Here is an 11774-nt window from a genome sequence, read left to right as displayed (position 1 = left end):
CGTACACCGCACAAATTTATTCTTAATTGTGACCATGGTTGTTTGCTACTGGACATATGTACGGGCAGCATCCTGTGTGTTTCGACACCCTATTTTGCCAGCCAGTCTGATGCCTCGTAAAAGGCGACACGTCTCACTGGAGGATAAATGAGATAAACATTTCAGTTTTGCAACCGGGGGGACTGTTTGTTGTTTCTGAACAAACAGTCCCCCCGGTTGCAAAACAGAAATTGCTGTCAGAGACGTCCCTGGTAGAGCAGGAATGCGACCAGCCAGCGGCGCCGCCGGCCGCCGTCGCCCCCGCCGCCCCCGCCACCCCCGCTGCCCGCTGCCGCCGCGTCTCCGGGGCGCCGGTACTTAAGTGCGAGGCTGGCGGCCCGTGGCCGGGAGTCGGCGACCGTCGTCCGGCGTCTGTTGTGTCAGCGAGTCCTGCCGGAGAAGGAGCAGGTCTGTACCGTGCTGTGCTGTGCTGGGCGCGCCGGCCGCCGCTGCGCGCCTGCGCGCTGCTGCCGTGCGTCTCGGGGCACAGCTGTCGTAAGAAGAAACGCGACTACTCTGTCAACAGCTTTTCGTAGGTGCTAGGTCTTTCGGTCGGTTCGATGCTGCCGCCGTCTCTCGCTATCCTCTTTCTCATTTCTACGTATCTATTTACACCCGACACCTGTTTCGTAAATCTCCGTCGCCAGTCTTGTAATGACCTCGTCGCTACTGCCGTGGGGACCGAGATGCCTCTGTTGTTACGGTAGGCCGAGCTTGTGAGTTCGTGAAACGCCTTCTGGTGCGGCACACCGCTAAGACAATATCTCCCTGCCACTATTACACAGCTATGCCCCAGTCAGGTAACAGGATAAGAGAACGAAGTTTCTACAACACTCCAATAAATTACTAACAAAGTCACACAAATCAGTTAAAAGTTTTCCTTATCTTTGTGACTAGTTGAAAAACGAAGTCTGCAACACTGCATGTGCCGCGTGATCAAAAAGTCAGGCCCGCATCTCGTGGTCGTGCGGTAGCGTTCTTGCTTGCCACGCCCGGGTTCCCGGGTTCGATTCCCGGCGGGGTCAGGGATTTTCTCTGCCTCGTGATGGCTGGGTGTTGTGTGCTGTCCTTAGGTTAGTTAGGTTTAAGTAGTTCTAAGTTCTAGGGGACTGATGACCATAGATGTTAAGTCCCATAGTGCTCAGAGCCATTTGAACCATTTTGAACCAAAAAGTCAGTATAAATTTGAAAACTGAATACATCACATAATAATGTAGATAGAGAGATACAAGTTAACACACATGCTTGGAATGACATGGGGTTTTATTAGAACCAAGAAAATACAGACGTTCAAAAAATCTCCGACAGATGGCGCTTCATCTGATCAGAATAGCAATAATTAGCATAACAAAGTAAGACAAAGCAAAGATGATGTTCTTTACAGGAAATGCTCAATATGTCCATCATCATTCCTCAACAATAGCTGTAGTCGAGAAATAATGTTGTGAGCAGCACTGTAAAGCATGTCTGCAGTTATGGTGAGGCATTGGCGTCGGATGTTGTCTTTCAGCATCCCTAGAGATGTCGGTCGATCACGGTACACTTGCGACTTCAGGTAACCGCAGAGCCAATAATCGCACGGCCTGAGGTCTGGGGACGTGGGAGGCCAAGCATGACGAAAGTGGCGGCTGAGCACACGATCATCACCAAACGACGCGCGCAAGAGATCTTTCACGCATCTAGCAATACTTCCTTTTTTTTGGTTCTAATAAAACCCCATGTCATTCCAAACATGTGTGTCAATTTTTACCTCTCTGTCTACATTATTCCGTGGTTTATTAAGTTTTCATATTTATACTGACTTTTTGATCACCCGGTAACATAACACAAAAAGAGCACTCGATGGCTAAGTGCAAATAATCGTAGGTAAACTTCACGGTACATAGCAAATGCAATTTACAACAACTGTCCGTTCACTTCTAAGGGTTCACTAAACGACGTTCCCTGTCTCTAAGTCAGCCCTAGTCTATAATCTGTAACAAAGTGCGACGACGACTCTTCTGAGTTCGCTTCTGTCCGTTGTGTTCCGGTCATTGCTGGATTGTATTCGGTCGGCAATTGTCCGAGGCGAAGTCGATATCTTCATCCTCAGCGCCGTCCGTAGCTCGCGCAAGTGGCGAGTCCCTACGGCACTAGCGGCAGCTCGCATCTTTGCGCCTGTGGTGCTTTAGCCCTGACTGCGTCTTCTTCGGACGGCACAGCATTTTATAAACTGTTAAGCGCATTCTACACTCGGGCTGCCTGCCATGACACACTGCATATACTCCCAGAAACAAGTGAACTGCAGCTGGATGCCGCTGTAGGCATACGTCTGAGTTGTCCCGTACTGTAACAAGTGTTTCCCACGCACATCTCTAATCACCTATTCTTCATACCACTGTAAGCTCCCCATTATGTATTTCTGTATGACATTTAGCCCAAATTTACCTCCAACTCTGTAAAAGCCTACGTATTACCATCGCTATGTACCAACAAGTCGTTATCCAACTTAAACTCGTATGCTATTCTTTGACTAAACAGAACCTCATTTGAATTACGCTGTAACTGGTCTGAACACAACTTGTCTTTATATTAAATGTGCAACAGAAGTAAAACCATTATCTTGTCGTGATCAAAATTTTCACTTTCCTCGCGCCTTGACAAAATCTACACAGATTTCTCGAAAGCACAACAGCAAACAGTAAGCAGGCAGCGGCTAAGGTAGATTTCTATTTTTAAATAAAATTTCCAAACAAAATTCGAACTGCTGCATACAACAAAGTGGAAAGTGGTAGTGTGTTATGATAACCCTCCTTTAAACAGCGAGATGGGGACAGTAACTATGACTATGAAATAATATTCCAAGACAACGTTTTTAGAACGAAGGATGTATTCAAAAAGACAGAGTAAATCTTCGCGTGATCTTCACATATAACATTGGTCTCAACAATACGAGGCTAACAAAGTGAACAATTATTTAAAAAGGTACAATGTCAATAGATAATATAAGAAAACTAAACAGCTTGATCAGTTGATATGTTAGTGCATGACACGGGGAAGTGGGGTGGTCTTTCTCTCAGTTCTGAGCATGTGAACAAAGTTAACTAGCTGACAATAAACATTCCTTCAAACTAGCTGCACAGTGCTGCAGTCTTACCTCAATCTCCTTCTCTGTTTTCTTTTTCTTTTTTTTAAACAACAAGGTTATTCAAAATTTATATTCTTTTTGCCTTTCCATATATACATCATATCCGTCCTTGCTGTTCTTCACAAAAATTTTTCTTTATTAACTATTTTCTCCATCAAAAGCTAAAATCACAAGTCAACGTAGCACTGATGAATACGTCCACCACCTACCACAGTATAACCAAGAGTATATCAGACTATGCAAGGGCAAGGACTGTGCTACAACAAAACCAAAAATTGTTTAACATAACTTGCTCTCTCTCTCTCCCTCTCTCTCTCTCTGAGGTGAACTCCGATAACTTACAAAAATCAAAATGCATGCCCACTTTACATGTCCTCCACCTTCTCCGAGAAGAGTTTTGTATGAAAGTAATTTCGGATAGAAATGGGTCTATGACAAAATTCTAAACGTTATAGATAGGACCATGTGAAACATGTTACAGAAACAAAGAGAGAAATAGCTTCACAAAAAGAAAGAACTATGAATAAAAATTATTTACAAAATTCAAGAACATGGCAGTGAAGTAATCAATAGAATTCACCACAGATATGCTATTATTTTTCATGCCGTCTATGAGAACGTTCTGTAGAGGGCTATTTTGAAAGTTTATATGTCACATTTTATATTATAGTCAGTAGGATTTGTGATCTACTCTGTTTTTGTAGCACACAGGAAGTAGGTTAGAGAATGTCTGTATCACACAAGACCTACATTTGTGAATGATAGTACATATGGCAGCAGTGATCTGCATAATGAGAGTAGGTACAGAGTGTTATTGCCACAAACGACCAAATTTTTTCGATCTCGTTACAATTTGTCACTGCTGTGGGAAGTTACGTGGAAGCAGACTCAGCGAGGCTAAGCACAGATCTCAGCTGTCAACCCCGAAGATGCAGAAACAGTGAAGTACGTAGTAGTATATACTGTAAGCAGGCTGTAGATCCATTGATAATTCCAAAGCCATCTTTCAGTATCGAAGAGTTCCTTATAAAATTCAGCTGCAGCTTGTATAGGTGAAGTATACCAACATTTGGCAGAGAATATTCCATTATATACAGACGTATTTCTTCTGCCCTGGCAAGTCTCTATCGTTCGTGGTGCATCGTACATCAGCCACAATTTGTCACATTTACAATATACAATTATCTATAATAAGACACGAGTAACAGGATTTTAGATAGTTGTACATGTGGGCTGCACATGTAATGTAATGGTAACAACAGATTTCTCTATATAAAAAAGAAAAAAAAGAATCATGGTTTTACAATAATGAATTACAGAAACACCAGATAAATAAACCCTCTGAAACAGTGTACGGTAGTACTCATGACAAGAAACAATTAATATATGTATACTGAATGACCTACAGAAAATTCTAAATCTATTCAGATAAATATGTATACATGTTCACCAGTAAAATATACAAAAGTACAGGAAGCAAAGTAGAAAGAGACATATAAGTATATAAGAATAACACATGAGGATAATGGTCACGCACACACACACACACACACACACACACAAACATACACACACATACAGGTAAGGAGAACACAAATACATAAACATGGTTTCGGGAGTAACCAAGTTTCACATCAGAGATTGCTTTTGCAGTCAGTCAGACGTCAGTCTATTGCTATACCTAATATAGGCAGTAAGTAACACGCTATTTAGCTATATTTCATCCTTTAGTTTGTGCACCTTTTAATCACTTTACCTATAATTTCAACAAATACAACTGTTTACTTTATCTCTTTGCTTCTTTCTGCCATATATTTCATACATTCTTGTAAGTCCACATTATTTAGCTCCACAGCCCTACTTAACCATCTGTCATATTTGCCCTACCTAATCACATTTCATCCGATATTTACCCTACCTGATAAACCATATTATTTCATAACAAATTCTTCTTTGTCACCATTTCTTTGCTCATGTTTATGTTGTACGATTTCCTCTCTTACCTTTTTCTTTTGCTACCTCCTTAACGTCTTTCATGACTTCTTACAAATCTTTCATGGCTTATGAGAGCTCACTACAGTACCACACTCAACATAATTGTTGTGCTAATGGCACCACATCCTATAGTAACAATTTATACGGAGAGTATACATTATAAAGAAACACAACAAATACATAAATGTAAGAGGCAAATTCAACCTGAAAATTCCTTAAGTTAAAGCGATGCGTATTATTATGTGAGATCATATGTAAATACAAACATGTTAGTAGAAAAATATATACAAAAGGATATTATCCTATACCATGGCAAAAACAATAAAGTTGAAAAGTATCCCACACACTTCCTGCGCCTCATTTCTCTTATTGCTTTTTTTTCCTGATTTTAAGTAGACTGTCTACCCATGTCATAGCTCGAGAGTCATGAATTTCACCTTGACTTCCAAAAATTCACAAACACTTACAGTGATGGACAATATTGTTATGCCATCGTTTCATACACATCTAAATTTTATCTGTTAGACAAAGAAATGGAAAATTAGTTCTACAGAATTCAGTAGAAGTTAAATTTTGAGTGCAAATAGCTATATAGAAGTCAGAAAAAATGTTATTCGTCAGTATAAGCAAGAAAATAGGAGCTACCACAAGGACAAGCCACAAAAAGTGCTGAGACAGCGTGTCACTGTATAGAGCAGCATCAGTGCTGTTCCAAGTCTTTGCAAAACATTTTTCATGCACAAATAGAGACAAAAACGTACAGTTCTCGAATTACTGTAAAATCTGCGTAACTTTTAAATGTTGTTCCAATGAAAAAAATGACACTGTATGTTTAATTAAAAGTTAAATAATTTGCATCAGATAATCATAAAGATCCACATCAAAGAAGTAACTGTGTTACCTCCATTTACTCCTGTCAAGTAATCATATCTTTTCGAAAAGACTTACCTTTTACGCTTACAAACATGAAATGCATCCACATGGTATGTAAATTTTTATAACAAGAAACAGGGTCCCTATGCCCTAATTATTACTCACTTACTCTTTCCCCACATTAATCATCATAATTATTGCCTCATTCTACTATGGTACGCATCATAAATCTTATAACTACCATCTTGAGTATCTAACCAACATAACCCTCATTATCCTATTACAACATTAACCATATTTCTTGTCTTTGTCTCAACACACACTTCAAAAAACAATTCCCTGCTCTGTTTTCGTTCACTTATTTCCACATAAACAACACTTCATAGCTATAACTGCAAATATTTCACTTCAGGAAACACAACTTCATTACCCCACAATAGATCCTGAAAAACTTCTTACATCAAAATGCCTATTACTCTTCTTTCCAGACAACACAATTACCATCGGAACAGCCTTTATATCTCATGAAATGTGGTAGAAAATGTTATATATCTTTGCATTGTCATCATTGTGTACAGCCAAAAAATATTTCTCTGGCGAACAACACATTGCTGGTAACCTATGTACGCTCTCGGAACTGGTTTAAAAAATACCGTCAATGTTCATTGTATCAGAAATTATTTGTAGCTACACGGATTCTAGATGAAATTTCCAAGTTCGCAGCAACTTGTTTAGTGTTAGCATCGTAGCAACAAATCGCTCGAATTGTTGCACAATGAATGAAGTTTGCTACGTGACAAAAATCATCCGATTCTTGTCAAAAGTCGCCTGCAGCGCGACGGGAGTCGCTCTGGCATGTGGTACAATAGCATCGCCAACAGTTGCTGTGTGCTATAATGCAAGAAATATTTTAGAAACAGTTAACATGTAGTTCTATCATCTGGGTACAACTTCCACGAGTCACTGTCCTGTATTGCCTCCTCGCCGTTGATTTCTCTCGGGTTTGGTGACGTGACTTCAAGTATTTCTATCTGTCGCGCTGGGCTTGCCCTTCCACAATTTTGCCACTGTCTATTGTGATATGGATTACTGTGACAATGCTGGTTTTGACTATGTTTGTTGCTATTTGCATAACTGTTAACGTGAGGAGTATTTTGCGGATTTGATCTGAGTGAATTGTGCCCATGAGTATTTGCATGATTACCATATGAATCAGAGTAGTTTTAGTGGTAATTCTGGTTGTTATGATAATTATGATTACACCTGTTCTCATTACCGCAATTCGTGTGATGTTTGTTATCATGTTCATAGTCAGAGGTCCGGAAATTACTTCTGTGACAATAATCATTATTCAACTGTATGATTTGTTACGTCATATGGACGATGTCGGTTATCCCGTCTGTAAGTATATCTGTGGTTATGTCTATTATGGAAGTTCCCATAGTTTTTGTTTTCATGCGGCACAGAGGTGTCATAGTTTCTGTTGTGATTTCTGATGTGTTCTCTCGTTAAGCTACTGTCACCGTATAACTCAAATACTTGAAATAACGTTTGAAATTCTTCTAAATCATCCTTACATCTGCCGGCCAAAATTACGTCTCTCAAATGTGTAGGTAACTTTGTTCTACAAATGCGAATTACCTCTTTGGTTTTACTGATTTTATAGCTACTGATTTCTGCGTACCATGTCTTCAAAGTATTTTGCTGGGCTAGAGAAGTCAAAGTTTAGTAACAGTATAATGCTGTGTGTTACCCAATTCACTGTCGCATCTGGTTGTGTGCTACTGCTCTCATGGAAAATCGCCGAGACTCCATAAATGTGTATGGCCAACAGAGTTTTCTGAGTATGAATGTAAACAGTCATATTCGTCCTTTTCGTCTTCGCGGTTAAGGTTCCTTTGAATACGCTCGACCTTTTCATTCATAGTGTTCCTATAACACTTATTTTCCCGATTGATTTTTCTCCTGGTTATTTTTTTTTTTTTTTTTGTCATCAGTCTACTGACTGGTTTGATGCGGCCCGCCACGAATTCCTTTCCTGTGCTAACCTCTTCATCTCAGAGTAGTACTTGCAACCTACGTCCTCAATTATTTGCTTGACGTATTCCAATCTCTGTCTTCGTCTACAGTTTTTGCCCTCTACGGCTCCCTCTAGTATCATGGAAGTCATTCCCTCATGTCTTAGCAGATGTCTTATCATCCTGTCCCTTCTCCTTATCACTGTTTTCCACATATTCCTTTCCTCTCCGATTCTGCGTAGAACCTCCTCATTCCTTACCTTATCAGTCCACCTAATTTTCAACATTCGTCTATAGCACCACATCTCAAATGCTTCGATTCTCTTCTGTTCCGGTTTTCCCACAGTCCATGTTTCACTACCATACAATGCTGTGCTCCAGACGTACATCCTCAGAAATTTCTTCCTCAAATTAAGGCCGGTATTTGATATTAGTAGACTTCTCTCGGCCAGAAATGCCTTTTTTGCCATAGCGAGTCTGCTTTTGATGTCCTCCTTGCTCCGTCCGTCATTGGTTATTTTACTGCCTAGGTAGCAGAATTCCTTAACTTCATTGACTTCGTGACCATCAATCCTGATATTAAGTTTCTCGCTGTTCTCATTTCTACTACTTCTCATTACCTTCGTCTTTCTCCGATTTACTCTCAAACCATACTGTGTGCTCATTAGACTGTTCATTCCGTTCAGCAGATCATTTAATTCTTCTTCACTTTCACTCAGGATAGCAATGTCATCAGCGAATCGTATCATTGATATCCTTTCACCTTGTATTTTAATTCCACTCCAGAACCTTTCTTTTATTTCCATCATTGCTTCCTCGATGTACAGATTGAAGAGTAGGGGCGAAAGTCTTACACCCTTTTTAATACGAGCACTTCGTTCTTGATCGTCCACTCTTATTATTCCCTCTTGGTTGTTCTACATATTGTATATGACCCGTCTCTCCCTATAGCTTACCCCTACTTTTTTCAGAATCTCGAACAGCTTGCACCATTTTATATTGTCGAACGCTTTTTCCAGGTCTACAAATCCTATGAAAGTGTCTTGATTTTTCTTTAGCCTTGCTTCCATTATTAGCCGTAACGTCAGAATTGCCTCTCTCGCCCTTTACTTTTCCTAAAGCCAAACTGATCGTCACCTAGCGCATTCTCAATTTTCTTTTCCATTCTTCTGTATATTATTATTGTAAGCAGCTTCGATCCATGAGCTGTTAAGCTGATTGTGCGATAATTCTCGCACTTGTCACCTCTTGCCGTCTTCGGAATTTTGTGGATGATGCTTTTCCGAAAGTCAGATGGTATGTCGCCAGACTCATATATTCTACACACCAACGTGAATAGTCGTTTTGTTGCCACTTCCCCCAATGATTTTAGAAATTCTGATGGAATGTTATCTATCCCTTCTGCCTTATTTGACCGTAAGTCCTCCAAAGCTCTTTTAAATTCCGATTCCAATACTGGATCCCCTATCTCTTCTAAATCGACTCCTGTTTCTTCTTCTATCACATCAGACAAATCTTCACCCTCATAGAGGCTTTCAATGTATTCTTTCCACCTATCTGCTCTCTCCTCTGCATTTAACAGTAGAATTCCCGTTGCACTCTTAATGTTACCACCGTTGCTTTTAATGTCACCAAAGGTTGTTTTCACTTTCCTGTATGCTGACTCTGTCCTTCCGACAATCATATCTTTTTCGATGTCTTCACATTTTTCTGCAGCCATTTCGTCTTAGCTTCCCTGCACTTCCTATTTATTTCATTCCTCAGCGACTTGTATTTCTGTATTCCTGATTTTCCCGGAACATGTTTGTACTTCCTCCTTTCATCAATCAACTGAAGTATTTCTTCTGTTACCCATGGTTTCTTCGCAGCTACCTTCTTTGTACCTATGTTTTCCTTCCCAACTTCTGTGATGGCCCTTTTTAGAGATGTCCATTCCTCTTCAACTGTACTGCCTACTGCGCTATTCCTTATTGCTGTATCTATAGCGTTAGAGAACTTCAAACGTATCTCATCATTCCTTAGTACTTCCGTATCCCACTTCTTTGCGTATTGATTCTTCCTTCAGCCTACTCTTCATCACTACTACATTGTGATCTGAGTCTATATCTGCTCCTGGTTACGCCTTACAATCCAGTATCTGATTTCGGAATCTCTGTATGACCATGATGTAATCTAATTGATATCTTCCCGTATCTCCCGGCCTTTCCCAAGCATACCCCCTCCCCTTGTGATTCTTGAACAGGGTATTCGCTATTACTAGCTGAAACTTGTTACAGAAATCAATTAGTCTTTCTCCTCTTTCATTCCTTGTCCCAAGCCCATATTCTCCTGTAACCTTTTCTTCTACCCCTTCCCCTACAACTGCATTCCAGTCGCCCATGACTATTAGATTTTCGTCCCCCTTTACATACTGCATTACCTTTTCAATATCCTCATACACTTTCTCTATCTGTTCATCTTCAGCTTGCGACGTCGGCATGTACACCTGAACTATCGTTGTCGGTGTTGGTCTGCTGTCGATTCTGATTAGAACAACCCGGTCACTGAACTGTTCACAGTAACACACTCTCTGCCCTACCTTCCTATTCATAACGAATCCTACACCTGTTATACCATTTTCTGCTGCTGTTGATATTACCCGATACTCATCTGACCAGAACTCCTTGTCTTCCTTCCACCTCACTTCACTGACCCCTACTATATCTAGGTTGAGCCTTTGCATTTCCCTTTTCAGATTCTCTAGTTTCCCTACCACGTTCAAACTTCTGACATTCCACGGCCCGACTCGTAGAACGTTATCCTTTCGTTGATTATTCAATCTTTTTCTCATGGTAACCTCCCCCTTGGCAGTCCCCTCCCAGAGATCCGAATGGGGGACTATTCCGGAATCTTTTGCCAATGGAGAGATCATCATGACACTTCTTCAATTACAGGCTACATGTCCTGTGGATACACGTTACGTGTCTTTAATGCAGTGGTTTCCATTGCCTTCTGCATCCTCATATCGTTGATCATTGCTGATTCTTCCGCCTTTAGGGGCAATTTCCCACCACTAGGACAAGAGAGTGCCCTGAACCTCTATCCGCTCCTCCGCCCTCTTTGACAAGGCCGTTGGCAGAATGAGGCTGACTTCTTATGCCGATATTCTGCTGTGTCTGAAAACTGTACTGGCATTTTGTCATTTGAATCCGTGACTGCACTGGTTGCGAGTTTTGAGTCAAGCCATCCATCCTTTCTTCAACCGTACTTAACTGTTCCTTTTGTTCTACTTTTCTGATTTGTTTTCCTGTTTTCGCATTCAATTCTCAGGTTACGTACCTGTGATCAAAACTATTAAGAAATGGTTGAAGGTCATTTTTAATTTATTCTCTAAGCGCTATGCTTCTCTTTCTATTATTTCCTGTTTTCATTTTCTAATTATTTTATTTTTTGGCTAACTGATTTACTATTTTCTTCCTGACATTTTTCGAAGCTTTTAACTACTACATTCCGTGCTTTTTCAAACCTCCGACAAACTGATTCCATCAAATTTGCCAGACTCACGTTTTGTGATACAGCATTATTACTCGCTGAAGGTGTTGTGTGTCCCACCTGTTCATAAGAAATTGACGCAAAACCTGATTCTGACGGGCCTTCTACTAGTTACTGTAAAATTTTACACCACTGTGGAGACATCTGTGACTTTCTCTAAGTTGCAGCGACTTCTCTCTCTCTCTCTATTC

At 40.5% G+C, this 11774-nt stretch overlaps 1 protein-coding gene across 1 annotated transcript in view; it reads left to right on the top strand.

The window, feature by feature from the left end:
* Nucleotides 1-340: 340 nt before the first annotated feature.
* Nucleotides 341-11774, top strand: part of LOC124616693 (cytochrome P450 6k1-like) — a 154042-nt gene continuing 142608 nt past the window's right edge. The window contains exon 1 of the mRNA XM_047145031.1: nucleotides 341-447. The gene's annotated coding sequence lies outside the window, so the exon portion shown is untranslated. The remainder of the gene's footprint in view (nucleotides 448-11774) is intronic.

This window comes from Schistocerca americana, chromosome 5 (genome assembly GCF_021461395.2).
Source record: "Schistocerca americana isolate TAMUIC-IGC-003095 chromosome 5, iqSchAmer2.1, whole genome shotgun sequence".
In the NCBI taxonomy this organism is placed as follows: Eukaryota; Metazoa; Arthropoda; class Insecta; order Orthoptera; family Acrididae; genus Schistocerca; species Schistocerca americana.
This window is presented reverse-complemented; position numbering and strand designations above follow the sequence as displayed.